Source organism: Solenopsis invicta, chromosome 7, assembly GCF_016802725.1.
Source record: "Solenopsis invicta isolate M01_SB chromosome 7, UNIL_Sinv_3.0, whole genome shotgun sequence".
NCBI lineage: Eukaryota > Metazoa > Arthropoda > Insecta > Hymenoptera > Formicidae > Solenopsis > Solenopsis invicta.
Window position 1 is genome coordinate 1,292,553 of NC_052670.1, and position 16,212 is coordinate 1,308,764.

Genomic DNA, 16,212 nt, shown 5'->3' on the forward strand with positions numbered 1-16,212 from the left:
AATTAATAAATTATATATTAATTATATATTAATACATATAATTTTAATTATCAATAAAAATAATTATTTTCCGAATTAAGGATGTATCGGACACACAGTGCAAAGTAAATAAAATTCGACATGTGTTTAATATTAACACTTCAAATAAACAATGGAATAGTGAATATAAAAGTTTCATGAATAAAATTATATTTTTATTTAACAACATATTTTTATAGTTTATTTATTGATTATTATTAAAAATTAAATTATTTTTTACAACTTAAAAACGACTATTTTAAAAAATCTGTTTTTTTTTTTGTACAAGTACTTCAAGATGATTGATACAAATTTTATTGTGATTGTTAGTTATCTTGCAAATAAATAAATTTTGTTTATTTTACAAAACTGATCTCTGCATCGCAATGAAACTTTACATAAATTATCTTGAATATCTAAAGTACACAAAAATTCAAATTTTTTTCATTATCTCTGATTTCATCATTTGATTGTTAATTATATTTTCATTAGAATATATACAGGTCAACCGCTTCTTATTTATCTAGCTAGAAAATCGCCGCCAAATGTTTTCTGCTGCTTTCAAATGCAACGTAAAACAATCTCCAATTTTTTCATAATTTTCTCAATGTTTCGAGAAACGTCCTATACATCCTTAAACCCGATATTTTCCTCAACGAAATTAAAAGATTTCAATAGCTTGAGAAAATTAAATTCACCGTTCTGTTAATTTTTCAAAATTACAGTAACTCGTTTTCCAAGGTTTTAATCACTCTCCCCCTCTTTTCCTCGAATGGGCTGTCTTTTTTCCCGTAGGAGAGAAACGCGCGTTGCCAACGATGAGAATGCGCCGTGGATTCATTCCTGTGGTTCGCCAGCGCATATCCCGGGGATAACGTCGGGGAAATTGGACGGGGCTTAATTTACCTTCTAACGGGGATCGAATTAACGTCGTGTTTCGCGCGCGCATCGTCCACTCGGACCACGAGGACACAATGCGGTAACGACGAGATGCTACCGCTGCTGCTGCCGCTGCCGCTGCTACTGCTGCTGCCGGTGGTGCCGCATCGATGCCGCGTCGTGCATCGCTGGTCCCGTTTCGTACGTGTAACGCGCGTCATTAGACAATAGACATCGTGCGCGTATATATGTATACACATATATATATGTATAACGTAACATTCGGGAAGTTGAACAAAGTTTAATTTCCTCGATAGCTGGGAACACTCGCCCTGCTGTTTGCTGATTTTGCAAGCGAGGCGCGCGTTATGCAACCATGTGCAAGCCCGCTCGTGCGCGTGTGTACGTGAATTTAGTTCAGCCAGCGTTCGGTTACTCGGAAAACTTTGATCGAATGTCTGAAAGACGCCGTGAATTTTTCTAATATTAAAACGAAAATGAGGAAAGAAACGCGGACAGTCTGTAAGACATATTTCTGGATCGGCACGTTGCAAAAGAAACACGAATAACACTCTAAGGTGTCATAATGTTTTAAAAAATACCTTGAAATTTTATACATCGTTAATCGCGTGAAGGGTTTATACGAATCTCAAAACTGTATTTTAAAGGATGTATGGATCACGTCTCGGAACATTACCAAAAATATAAAAAGTTCAGGAATATTCTATTATAATATTACGTTTGAGTAGCTCAGTAAAATTTGAGCACATTTCACTTATTGATTGAAAAGTTATTTAACTTTCTGTTCACTCTTAACTTTTACGTAAAATCGCGGTAAAATTTTGCAGTACTTATTTGCAAATTTGATGAGGAACTATAATTACCAATTAAATCAAAATTGTGATGTATAATAATAAAACTTTAATAAATATTCGTGCAAAAATTCATTTAGAGCCACTTACTCGTTTAAAAGTTATTTACTTAAAACTGCAGCAAAATATAGTAATTTTTGCTGCAAAAAACCATTACAGGTTCAATTTTCTCATTGTTTTCTTTCTTCTTTGCAGTTAGTTTCAGGACCAAAATTCGGGCATGCGCGATGCAAAAAATTTCACAAACTTTTTTTTGTTAAAAAAAGAAAGAGAATAAATCTAGAGAAACCTTCGGTTGTTAAATTTCGACTGCTTTTAGCTCGTATCGTGCAGCCGAAAATATCTTTAAAAACCAAGCTATAGATATCACGCCTTCTACTACTTTGTTCCTTCTCTCGCTTTTCACCGCATATGTTCGCTCTTCGCGGGGATATTGATTCAAGACAGCTTGTAAACAAACTGCTCGATCTCGCCTCCATGAAATCTGGATCGACGGATTACGGGGCGGGGGGGAAGACTTAATCGATGTAATCGCTTCGATCGCGTTATCTCTGCCCGACGCGAATCGGCACGCTCGCGAGACGGCGGATGAGCGCCGCGTGGTGCGATCGACGGACGCACGAGATAGTAGAGAGATGCGGCGGCGTGCAGCGCACGCGTTTTGAATCGGAATGCACCGAGAAGGATATCTGGGTCGCTGCCGGCGTCGTCGCCGTTGTTGCTCCGCAACGTGCAGGTAGTCAAATATATCGAAATCCGTGGGACGTGCTGACGCACTTCGCGTATTATCTGCACGCGCGCGCCCCGCTCGCACGTGCCTCGCCGGCGCGGCGCGCGACGAGATACGAGATTCTCTCATTGGAGAAGAGGAACGTGTCGCATGCGGCGCTGTCACGCGCGCGCGGACCACGCGGGAACGTGTCGCGTCGGCGTCGTCTCGTTTCCGCGAACGATATCGTCGAACGATATCTGGGACTGCGCGCGCTCCACCACGTTTCTCTTCCGTAAAAACGCGTGTATTCTCGTTCAATTCTGATACGTCGGTCCCGCGTATCGAAGGCATCGCTTGTGATGCTTTCACTGCCGGAAGCGTCTATTTCTTACGGGAAATGCGGACGAGACATTCTTGTATACATGCGCTTCATTCGCGTGAGCGTAACGAGGATCTCAGTACGCTCGTAATCTCTAAAGATATAAGCGTTATAAAGATATAATTATATGGAAAACCTGATTTCGCTCGAGCTATATGCAAAGAATGAAGGACGTTCGAGCATAATGAGCATAATGCTGCAAAAAACATTTAACATCCTAGCGACTAGCTTGAGCATCCCAAGTAGTTATTTTAATGGAGGAAAGAAACTATTTTCAGATAGGTATCCAGCTAAATTTTTAGATACTTTAGTACGCAGAGAAAGTTTCTTCGATTAAAAAAATATTTGTTTGAATCTAAGTTTGTGCACTGCTATATGGTTAAAAAAGAGTCTCTTTAATTTGAAGGTTTGTTCTTTTTATTAGAACGTGAGAAATAGTTTGCTTATTAATTCTTTTTTTTTTTAATAAAAGGAAATATATTTAAATAACCAAAATAACTAAATTATTTCTTACATTTCTGTCAGTACTTTCTTTGAATTAAAAATTGTTTGTTTAAATTAAACGAATAATTTATTTGCTTTAAAAGATGCTGATGACGTCATTTTTTGAAATCAAAATTTTTATTTTTCTCAAAGGCATTTTCACTTCAACTTAAAATAAATCAAGATGAAGAAACGATTTCTTCAATTTAAACATAACTTTCTCTTTGTGTAGCAAAATGGTTCTTTCTGCTCAAATATTAATTGACAAATCGAGAAACACGCTTTGAGAATATACTCGAACATTAATAAACTCGTTAAGTCTCAAAACACGATTGGTAGTATATGACGGAAAAAATATCTCGATTGTTGTTAAAGGTACACAAGAAAAAAATTAGTCAAATCAACAATCATTTTCTCACGTATGCAAGAATATAAAATTTTCTTGAAAGAATTTTAATTTTATAAATAATTAAATTTGATAATCTATTACAAATAAATTTGATAATTTGTATTAATTTGTACCTTCAAGTTCCGGAATAAACCTATTAATGTACGTACATGTGATACCAAACCAAATATTCACTTATTAATGACTTTTGTTTATGTAATTATTTTTGTTTAAATTTGATAATCTTAAACACACACAAATTTTTTTTTAAACAGGCAATCTAAAAATAATTGCGTTGAGCCATTTAAAAAATTGTATCAAACGTTTAATTTGGTTGCTAAAAATGTCAAAATGTCAAATGTTTGCAGCAACATTATCGTGTTTCAATGCCCTACATAATTATTTCGATGACCCAACATAAAATTATTTTCTGATCTCTATTTAGTTAAATTTTCAGATGCTGCAGTAAAATTGTTCTCACACAAAAAATGTTGTATCTTCATGTAAACAAATATATTATGTCTATTTGAGATTATGAAATTCTTTCAAGAAGCTTTTATATTCTTGCATATACACAATGAGACAATGATTGTTGATTATTCATTTTTTTTTTCTTCAATGTAACGATCGCAAAAATGAAAATTGCTTAGCGGTTCGGACTTGAAGTTGCATCGGGAGTCTGGATAAGAGCCTAACTGTGGTTGTTTTCTCCTTTATCTCGAGCCACGGGCGATCTCCCTCGGCTTCCACCGTGAGACGTGAACTTAATAACAGTTTCCCTACTTTCTTGTTATTGTCTGGTATTTATTGTTAAACCCGAAGTCCCGACGCTGTTGATCAATGTGATGTCAGAGGTACGAGCACCAGGTACGTATATTATATATTTTTACACCGTGCAAAAGGAAAAAAAAACGCACAATGAGAGCGCGATCGATAGACGCGCGTACGCACAAACACGATTATAATAACTATATAATAATCGCGCGGAACGATACACCTCTATTCACGGGAAGGACATCGCGAAGCAAGCGACACTCGACTCGTATTCGGATTAAAGCAGCGACGATCTCCTTCTCTCAAAGAGAATTTCAACTCACGCGCGGATTTCACTCGGGCACTTCACTCACGGCTCACGGGAACGAGTCGCTGCGAAATCGCCGGCCACCTCCGGCTTTGACATCCCCAGTGCCTACGTCGCCGCCGCCGCCGCTGCCGTCGCCGTCGCCGCGCCGTGCCGCCGATCGTCGCGAGCACGGCATTTTTTCCTCGTCATCGAAGTCTCGAAATTCCCACCAGTCCTCCTCCGCGCACGTCTCCTCTTTCTTTCTCTCCCTGCTTCGCGAAAGACTCGACGACTTTCTCGCACGCGCACGACACCGCGCGACGTCCCGATCTCCCGGTCGGTCTCTCTAATCTCTCTCTCTCTCTCTCTCTCTCTTTCTCTCTCGACGTCGTCCGAAAGCCTCGCTGGAACGAGCGCGCGATCCGTTCGCGAGTCCCCGCCCGACTCCGATCCGCGTCGTCGAGGATCACGCGCGTTTCCCGCGACGACAGGCTCTTTCCCTCTCCATCGTCGTGCACCACCTGGTATATCCTTGGTCGAGGAGAGGCTCCTCACCGCGATCACGCCATCAAGCCAGGACTACTATTAATAAAGTTGTCATGCGGTACGCACGCCGCCGCCGCCGCAATCGATTCCCTACGGCTTCGACCGTATAGACATACGGTACACATAAACGACGCGCAAGCGGAGCGCCACGTGATACATCATTCTGATATGTACAGGGTCTTCCAAACGACGCGCACAATCGTCGTGATTAATCCTCGAATATAAGACCCCCCCCTCCCCCTCTGCTTCTCCTTCGTCTTCCCGGGTTAGCGAACATTCGCTAAGGATAGGGTTCTGATTCTAGGGGGAAGATTGACGTAGACAAATTTTCATCTGGGACGCGCTCCCCGCGTGGAAATTTATCTGGGCATTCTATATTTAATAATGGTCCCATGCGGGCATTAATGAGACAGCCGAAATAAAGGTGTGTCGAACTCGAGACCATTTAGGGTATAATTGGGATAGTTTAACTTAAGTTCGCTAGTTACGATCCTTACAGGGTCTAGTTTGGATTTGACTTTTGTCCCAAGACAGTTGTACTTGGGCTTGCCCAGTTGCACCCGCTCATATGGGGCCTAATTTGGTCTCGACTTTTCTCTGAGGAGAGTTCAATGTACGATTTTTCGCTGATGGCCCGTATAAAGTCTTAGAATTATTTAAAAAAGATGTAATACATTGATCAAAGTTGCTGCTCTTGTTGATTCATTAGTGAAATCATTATTTAGCAGAGTTTAGAAATTTATTAAAATCGGTCAATAATATACCGTTTGATTTTGGCCCAACTTCTCTTACATACATGGGTTCTTTCAGCTTTCAATAGTTTTCAAAATCTAGACTAAAATTTTTATAAAAGCAACGCGGGTCCCAGATAGAAAAGCGTGACAATCCACAATTGGACGTTCTATAACATGGACCTCAAATGAAGTAAGAAAAGATAACATGATTACAGCCCCGATTACAACCTAGGAGGAATTTTCACACGGGTCCCTGGAGAAAATTGCTCGGAAGAGAGAGGAGACTATAAAGAGATTAATTAGGCAATAAGGTATGGATGGATGGATATGTGTGGTTAAGTAAACCAAGTCCCCTGCTTGGAACAGAAAACTAAAGGAATTAAACGTTCTATTTCATTCTGGAAGAGATCAGAGATGATCGCAGAGGAAGCGAAGATACCTTCAACGATCCAAGGACGAAAAAATCATGCGGGAAGGAAATGAGTTGGTTTTATTTACGCTTCAAGTACGAACTTGAGAACATTGAGTGCGTCCCCATTATCTCTGCTGGTGTTACGTGGCTGGATCTGGCACGATACGATAAGAACGCATTAAGAATAAAGAAGTGTCTTTATTGCAACATGTAGGACGCGATCGAAGGGAACGGGCTCAAGTGGTTATTACGTAATTGGCAGGTAATTAGTCGACTAATTAGTTGACTAAATATGTACCGAATATTGCGGTAAATTGCGCGTGTGTATGTAGATAATTAGCATAAATAATGATATAAGGATATTTATTTGCCCATATGAAAATTTATTTGTCCGCACGTTATCCGTTTAGTTAAATATCGACATGCGCCTGATAATAATTGATGACAGAATCGAGTTAAAACTCGAAAATAACGCACGAGAGAGAGAGGGAGGGGGGGGGAGGAGAGTTTTGATTAGATCCAGAAGGCATTTACCGCTGCTGCGAGGTACATCTTTGATTCACCGAGCGAGTCGCATCTACCAAGGTTTATTTTGAGCAATATCCTTTGCGACAGATTCGTATCGATGTCCGCATGTAAATACGATGGAGATTAAATGTGTCGTACGAGCGCCGATAACTGTCGACACGATATGTAAATCACGATATGGAAGTAATTATTCATGCTTAGCAATTACGCGAATTCAACGTTAAAGCTCGGAACGCCCGTGAATATTTTATATAATTAATAATAATGGATAATTGTAATAATTACGCTGCACGCGATACGATGCTAATTACGCACTCTATTGCGCTCTCCGCGTCCGCCGCAGATACACGTATCGTGATACATTTTAATATTTCGCAGATAAGTTACATCTAGCTTTTGTAAACACGTATCATCGCTCGATGTTTACTCGATTATCGAGCTCGAAATAATTTCCCCGCATATAAAATGAAAACGCTTACCGGTATACGGTCGTATATCAGCTTATCGATTAAAAATTTGCGGGAAATAACGATGTTAATCGGATTGTTATAACGCGATCCCAAGAGAGAAAGAGAGAGAGAGAGAGAGAAAAGTGCCGCGAGAGGCCAGGCGAGAGATAAGAAGTGACGGCCAGGCGGTTTCAACATCGCTATCAGCGTGATTATCGCTCTTTGTCTTTTTCCGCATTGTTTCACGCGGATGTGGAAAAATAACGAAGCCGACCACCGCTAATCGAGATCGTTATCTCGATAACTAAGTTCGTGACGATACCATTTTTCCACGCTCCGCGATCAACGTTGGGAGCTGCAGGCAATTTTACAGCCGGATTACCATCTTGCTCTCGCGCGTGTTAAAATTTCCATATTCCTACTTCGTTTTCCGTGGCGCTCTCACGACTCTTTCAGAGCTCCGTACTTAAAAACACGCGAAAAACGTTTAAACCTCGGCTTAATCTCATCAACTTTTCTGCGAGTCACAGACCGTGTCCGGGATATCGTTAATACCGCAAACAAAGGACATTCTTCTTTTATTTTCATTATTTACGAAATGTTAAACATTAAAGAGAGCTTATACAGCGTTAAATAGACATCATTTGCATACATGAACAAGTTTTTGTACAGTTTCATGTAGAAAAATATGTTCTCATTCTTTAATAATAATTTTTATGAATTAAGAAGAGTATCAAATAGAAAATAATATCTTCAAATAAGAAACGAGAAATTTTTAAATATGTATTATTATTATTATCATCAATACAATCATATTGTGCTATTTAAAACACTAAAATAAAAATAAATTGTAATGTTTTCCTAAAGTTCAAGATTATCAAATTTTTTAATGAAGATTAAATTATATATAAACAGAGATAATAAGATTATCATACAAACGGAAATATAATTTCTTGTTTATATATGAAACAATGATCGTTGAAGAGAGTCTATTAGTTTTAATGTGATACTAATAATATTTTATATTGTTTTCTTCTTCTGTGAGAACTATTCCAATATGAATCGAATCATAATCAGATTTTTTAATCTAAGAAAACAATTTAATTAAGTCCAATAATATTATTATTTAAATAGAAAAATGTGATAATAAAAAATTATATACTTAGAGTAAAGTGTCTATATTTACTTAAAAGCAATATTTTTGCTTAAACAGAACAAATAAATACATGCATCAAAATATGATTTTAAGAAAATGTATTTTTTTTTCATTAAAAAATTTCCTTTCAATGTATCTATATATTAAAATTCTATCCATCAATAATAAAAGTTATATTTCATTTGATTCGTGTAAAAGTTTTACCGATTCATTTCGATTCGGACAAAGAAATGAAATTTTGAATCGGCCTTGAAAAAAAAAACCTTGATTCGTACATCTTTAACCGTTGGTTCTCATCGATCTTGCGCCCGAAGAACCGCGCATGGGACACGTCGAGAATTACTATTATCGACAAAATTGTCTTACATTATTCACGAATATAAGCTCTCGCAAAAAAAAACGATTAACGGTCATTAAAGTTGTCGAGTTGCCAAAGCGAAAAGCGATGTTCTTCGCGAATGATTCTTTTCCGTCTGTTTTGCCTATTTTTAGTTAATGACTTTTTCCCCGCAGAAAAATCGCGAGGCACATGCACGCACGCACGCACGCACGCACGCACGCACGCACGTGGGCACGTGCGCGAAATTGGAACAACCGTCGCGTGAATTAATTGCCATTTGTCCCGTGACGTGAAACGAACTGCTGCAGAGGAGCTCGATCGTTTATACGCCCCGTCGCGCGTTCCGAACAATGTAATGTACCCGCGTTCGCTTACTCCCATCGTCACGTGTTCCCGACACGAAACATGTGAGCCGTCACGTACGTGGGTGTTTCTCGCGACGTATAGCGGAGAAACTCCGACTTCTATCACGTTGACGTCCCATTTTCCGAATTTCGACGTGATCGATCCGGTCCATACATCGCCCGCCACGTCATTCACGTATTAGAAATCACATACAATTTCGCGAAGCCAAACTCGTTAACTTTCATAATTCCCTCGTTTGCCACAAAACATTACGGAAATATGGTATCATTTGTACTTGTTAGACGGGGCGTTCTCGGAAACAAGGCCTACCATTCGTACGAGTGGCACATTGCTAATGGGACCCTCGTCTCGACGAAAATAAAGTTTCCTCGAAGAGTGCGCTCTGGCCTCCCTGAGAATTCAATCAGACGAGGGACGACGATCGGAGGAACATCCTTCTTTCTCCTCGCTATTTCAATTGTTGCGAACGTTTTTGCGGGAGACATTTTCCACCGCTTATCACGGACGATCTTCTGACGTACACGACTTACGCAACGAAATAACTTCTCCTTCTCCCAATGAACTTTCCATTTTTTTTCTTTCGTATGTTACGTAAAAGTTCTGAAAAAAATTTACTTGAAAAGCAATTTTCAAGTACGCTGGCAAGTTTCAGTGTCTATGCTTGCAGCGGCATCTCCTCTGCACTGATTCTTATAATAAACAAGGCTATTGATGAAGTAAAGAAAATAATTTGATATAGCATTCGTGAACGAGTTTTTCAAAGTAAGCCTGGAAGCTGATAAGTTACGCGTCGGGAATTGTTTGCTCTTTTGAATTTGATCTAAGAAACACTGCGACTGAAGCACTCCGCGTAATGCGTAGTGTGCACGGAGATGATGCAATAGGCGAAAGATGTCAGTTTTGTTTCCAACGCTTCCCTGTGTAACTTGTCAACGTCCACCTGCTTCCCTGGCAAATCTTCATGAATGCAACGTCAATATCTAACTTCTTATTTTGCACCTCAATCATTGCTTCTTACTTTCACTTAAAAAAAAGTGTTTTGCTGATGGAAATTTCCCGAGTGTCATAGCAAAAAATTTATCGCTATTTTTTTGTACCTACTAAAATATTGTTTGTCACGAGATTTTATAGCAACAATATTTTTGCGATTCTTCCAGAAAATTTAGGCGTCATTGCCAACCATACGGTTAAATTTCATAACAGATACGATTAATCTTAATGTGAATAAGTGCCACAGAAAAATTTACTTTTTAAATTTCACAAATAATTCAGAAGTTCTCCCCCCTCTTTTTGAGTTTTATTAAAGTATCAAACGTATGCGCTATCATCACAATTTGTGCTAATCATTTATCTACCTTAATTAATTTTTGCAGCCAAAAAATTGTGGCTGTACTTATAATTATTCTTTCTTTTTTTAGTATTTGATTCAGTTTAAGAGTTGCGTTTGAAACTGAAAGTAACGGCACGTAATTAAAAAAAATTGGAAATTCCTGTATGTAAAATCACTCGAGAAACATTATTTCAACACAAAGATCTACAAAGAAAGAACGATTTTGCTAAAGTATTTAAAAATTTTGTTGAATACAGATCTGAAAATAATTTTGTTAGGCCATCGAAATAATTATGGACTCTCAAACTGAACTGCTAAAAAATCAAAGTTTTCTTTACAGCATCGCTCATCGTACCTGAACATCCATCACAATTGTTTTGATGGGATATAGATCTGAAAATAAAACTGATCCATCTCCAGCTAAATATTTAGAGAGACCTCAACAAAATCGTTCTTTCTGAATAGCTATAACCGTTAATAAGGCTTTAAAGCTCCTCAATTATTTCGTTAGAAGAATTATTATGAAGATGGAACTGCATGCATTAACAGTCGAACATAAACGTACACAGTAAAAAATAAAATGTCCCAGAAAGTCCACTCTAAATATTAAGTCAAAAGTTAAGTTAAAATAACTGTTATTTTAAGTTATTAAGTTAAAATAAGAGTTATTTGAACTTAACTTTTGAGTTATTTGAACTTAAAATTTAGAGTGGACTTCCTGGGACATACAAAAATGTTAAATTAGCATTTGATTTCTTACAGTGTAATTGCAAGTTGCTTTTTAAATAAACCGCCAGAACTGTTGCGCATAATAATAGAGTAATAATGAAGTAAGGAAGGCGATTGGGAGGCAACACGCGTGTCCTGTTACCGCGTATGTTATTATTACGCATTTGCACGGGTGCACACACGCTCCGTGATAGTCTAATTAGAAAATGTCTTCTGGCGTCGCGTCTATTTTATGGCCGCAATTGATTCTATCAAGGCGAGATCAAAGCGAAGGCATGACTCGTCTTTTATCGAGTTACGTCAATACGATTCTCTTTGCTTCGAAACGAGCGGCGAAAAAGATACGTCGTTCCTGCGGTCGATCGACTTTGTATTTTGGACCTCCCGCAGCTGGCTCAAATCCCAAAGTATTAAAACTCCTACGATCGGCATTATCATTCGGTCGGATATACGATCGGGAAAATCCCCGACGAACCCGATCGCCGTCGATCAAGAATTATACGGGCGTATTTCGCGTTTTCGAGCTTCTAGCGGCGTTAAGGTCGAATCACCCTAGCGATTGTCTGACTAGATTGCGATTGACGATTACTTTTCGACCAATTAGAGTAAAGCTAACATCGATTGAGATTGAGTGTAAGTCGTAGAGACACTAAAAAAAAAAAAGAGTTCGGTAATAGATACCGAATGTTGAGTGAATTAACGTCGATTAAATTTGTTAATAAAAAAAATTGTACTTTTTTAAATATTTAATTTAATAATATTTACTAAATATTTAGAAACGTATAATTATTATTTTCATTCAGTACTTGATAATTATTGTCAAACTCTTCGTTTAGCGTAGAGATCGAGATTGTCTCACGTTTAATGAACTTTACTTTGATTGATCAAATTCTAACCTCAATCTTTAATCCGATTGCTTTGGACAATGCTCTAATTTATAATCGTTGATCGCAGTCAGCAGTCAACCGTAGCCAATAAAGTGATTTAACGTGACAGCTGCAGCCGAATTCTCTTGTTGACATATTTCTCACGATATTCCAGAAGCACAACGAGGAACCACAGCCGACAATTTTCAGAAGACGTTGTCAATATCAATTAACATTGCTTGATATCTTTTTCCGGACCTGATATACATGCGCGGTTACAGCAGCTACAATTGCTAAATCACAAGCGTAACTGTAAATTGAATAATTGTAAATCGTTGATCGCCAAATGCAACTTAATCGACAATCGCTAGTGTGATTTGCCCTTAAAGACCAAGCCGTAATGCCCATAATGCCCGTATCAAACATAAAGATTGAGATTGAGATTGGACTTTAACCAATCCGAAGAAGGAAAATCAACCTCAAGTTTAATTAACCTTGCTTTAATTGATTAAATTTCAATTCAATCGCAATCTCAATCTCCAGCCCGATCACGGCTTAATCAGATTAAAGATTGAAATTAAGATTGAATTGGAATTTGACCAATCAAAGTAAACTTGTGACAATCTTAATTTCTATTATATATATGTCGCAGGCAAATAGCAATTTTAGGAAAATAGTATCTGACTAGGCAAATAGCATTTGCCGGGTTAGGTTAGGTTAGAATAAATTACATAATTTTTGTGTTTTTAAAGCAGGCATTTTGTGTTTTTAATTCTCTACTTTAAATACACAACATACCTGCTTGAAAAACACAAAAATTCTATAATTATTGGCTTTTTAAAGCAGGCATTTTGTGTTTTAATTCTAAGCTATTTGACCAGGCAAATGCTATTTGCCTAGTCAGATACTATTTTCCTAAAATTCCTATTTGCCTACGACATATACACTGAATAAAGAGTTTGGTAAGAGTTACCAAATGCTGAGTGAAATAATGCCGATTAAATGTGATATTCGTTAGACTTCTGTCGCGGAGTAATAAATAAATTAATTGACACGAGAATTTGGCTACATCTGTGATAGAATCGAAATACTTCATTGACTACGATTAGTTGCTGACTGCGATCGACGATTATAAAATTAAGTATTATCTGTATACGGCAGTCACTAATCTTAATACGTGACCGCTTTTCTCAGATTGATTGGAAAGTAATCGGCAATCGCCAATCGCAATCGCCATCCGATCGGCAATCACGGCGTGCTTTGGCCTTTACGCACTTTCGCATGCGCACAGAGAAAATAAGTCAAAGTGTTATCAAGCAAACTTGCGAGAAATTTCTTCGATATTTATTAGTTGTAAAAATATTTGACTGAGATGACGAAATACATCCTTTTCTCATTCTTTGAACTAACTGGTTTATTTCCTAGGAATAAAATTGTATTTCGCCGTAATTAAATGTGCGTTTGAACGAAAATGAAATTTATATCTCGCGAATTTTGTAGTATCTTTCTCTCAGTGCAGGATTACGCGCTTTGCGAGCGATTGACGAGTGTGCCCTTCCGCCCACGCGGCAATAAACGACAGCGACAGTCGCATTTGGGAGCTCCTTTGGATGCGACCGCACTTGCGTCATCGTCGCGACCCGGCGAGAGGAGTCCTCGTCTCGATTACAAATACAACGAACGTGTGTGACAAATGATCGTGTGCAAAAAACACAATCGGTTAAGTCCTCGCCGGTGATTATCGAGAATTCACTGTCCGCGCATAAACAAAGAGAATTATAGAGGTTCCGAATTCATAGTCGTTTCTCAGACCTCGGGATCAGTCTGTCTTGCGTGCTACGTTTTACCATAGGCGAGACAAAGACAGGCTGGTCTTGAGGAACATCTATAAATTTGGACCATTCGGTTAAAAGTCATCTTCGCGCGCGAGACGAAATATTCTTGTCGTAGAACCTTTTGAAATTTCGGATGGTACTGTCGCATTCAGAGGAAAAAGGTATCGGCAACTAGAAATTTGAGGACAAATAGTGCCTGAGCTATGCACCGAAAAATAGTCACGCAAATGTGGGCGACGAAAAATTGAGCTCGCTGCTTTGAACGCAGAATCTTTCGTTCTCTCCTATCGCATTTAGAATGCTACACTATCAATGATGTCATAATTATTTTGGTCGTACATGAATACTTATATAATCGACCTTACCACCCTATATACCTACACAAAATTAGTCTCAATGAAAAATGTATTATTGATGTCAAAGTGTGTCGCAAGAAATAATTAATTATAAATAGTTATTATGACATTAAGCTTCGTAAAAAAAATAGCTTATCTAGAAAAACATAATTGTCAATGAGATCTGCATAACTGTGTAATGTAATTAATTGAGTCGCATTTTCCCTATCAACCGATAGTGCACATAAATTATTGCAGTTTCTATGTATTTTTACTATTTACCACTTTGGTAACTTATTACTTCGTAAAACTAGTGATGGCTACTTAAATTTCCGAGTTGTCAAACGTATAGCTGCGAAAACTATTTCGTTTTCTCTCAGTGCGATCATTTTATCCCGTCGATCAGGATCATCCTGATAATTCCATCCCAACTCATAAGTTAAACTTGTTAACTTCGTGAGAGTTTGATTAATAAGAAATTGATAAGTAAAGCTTCCAGAAACAGTTTTGCTCAATTATTTAAAATTTTAGAATTACGTACAAATTTAAAAATAATTTTGTTGGACCATTAAAATAATTATTTTAATCGCAGCAAAATTTTTTTACTCGAGCATGAGCAAAAAAAACTTTGACGTTTTAATAACCACGTTTAGCATTCTACATAATTATGTTGATGATGTAACAAAACTGTTTTCAGACTTATATCCATGTTGAAATTTTAGATACTTTTAGATACCCAGAGAAATGTTTCTTCGAATAAAAAAACATTCGTTTGAATTAAAGAAATTTATACATTGCTACACGCGCTTAAAGAAAAGTTTCTCTGATTTAAAGAAATTTTTACTTATTCCTTTTATTAGAATTAATAAAATAATTTGATTGTGCAACACAAATCTTTATTTAAATGAAAGAAATACAAACTAAATTATTTCTTACATTTCTATCGGTACTTTCTTTGATTTAAAAAATTATCTGTTTAAATTAAACAGATAATTCATTTACTTTAAAAAAAGCTAATACCATCATTTCTTGAAATCAAATAACTTGAATTTCCTCAAAGATATTTTTCATAACTTTCCTCTGGGTGGAGTAAAACGATTTTTTTCGTGTTGATATAAAATTATAATTATCAAGAACGAAAGAAGCAACCGATAAATGGACTCGTGGCTAAAATAAGATTGCAAAGTCCCTTCTTGGCATATAATTTAAAGCAAATAAATTCTAAAAAGACAACCGACCTCGATGTGACGCATACTCGCTCCGTTTTTTGCCATTTTCAATTCTCGCCTGACAGCGGAAGTAAGAAAGGTAAAGAAAACTGCTGAAAGTGAGAAATTTGCGAAGATCGAATTCGATCAACTTGCTCACGGAGCAGAACCTTCGGCTTGAGCACGTGCCTCCTGCATGCACGTGTCTACAATCCAATGTTTACCTGTGCGTGCGTGCGTGCGTGCATGCGTGCGTGCGTATCGCGTCGCCGATCGGTCGTCGCGTTCTGTAAACGTGACGTCGTCACCTCTCCGAGGTGCTAACGCGTATAATGAGAAGAGAAAGAGAAAAGGAGAGAGAGAAAGAAACGCGTTTTCCTCGAAACAAGCGAGTTTTTATCGCTAACGCATGTATACGCGCTGATACGCGCGTGAGCTCGCGCAACGCACAGGTGCGCGCGCGCGCGCGCGCACAAGCAACGAGAAGAGACGTCGGCGATCTCTAATAAAGAAGCGGAGAAGCGTACGCACACACGCACGCGGCGCGCGATTGGTAAAAAGACAGGACCGTCATATGTGGACAC

General features: G+C 38.0%; 1 protein-coding gene across 2 annotated transcripts in view; it reads right to left on the minus strand.

The window, feature by feature from the left end:
- Window positions 1-16,212, minus strand: part of LOC105193574 (mothers against decapentaplegic homolog 3) — a 47,554-nt gene that overhangs the window by 30,450 nt on the left and 892 nt on the right. The window lies entirely within an intron of this gene.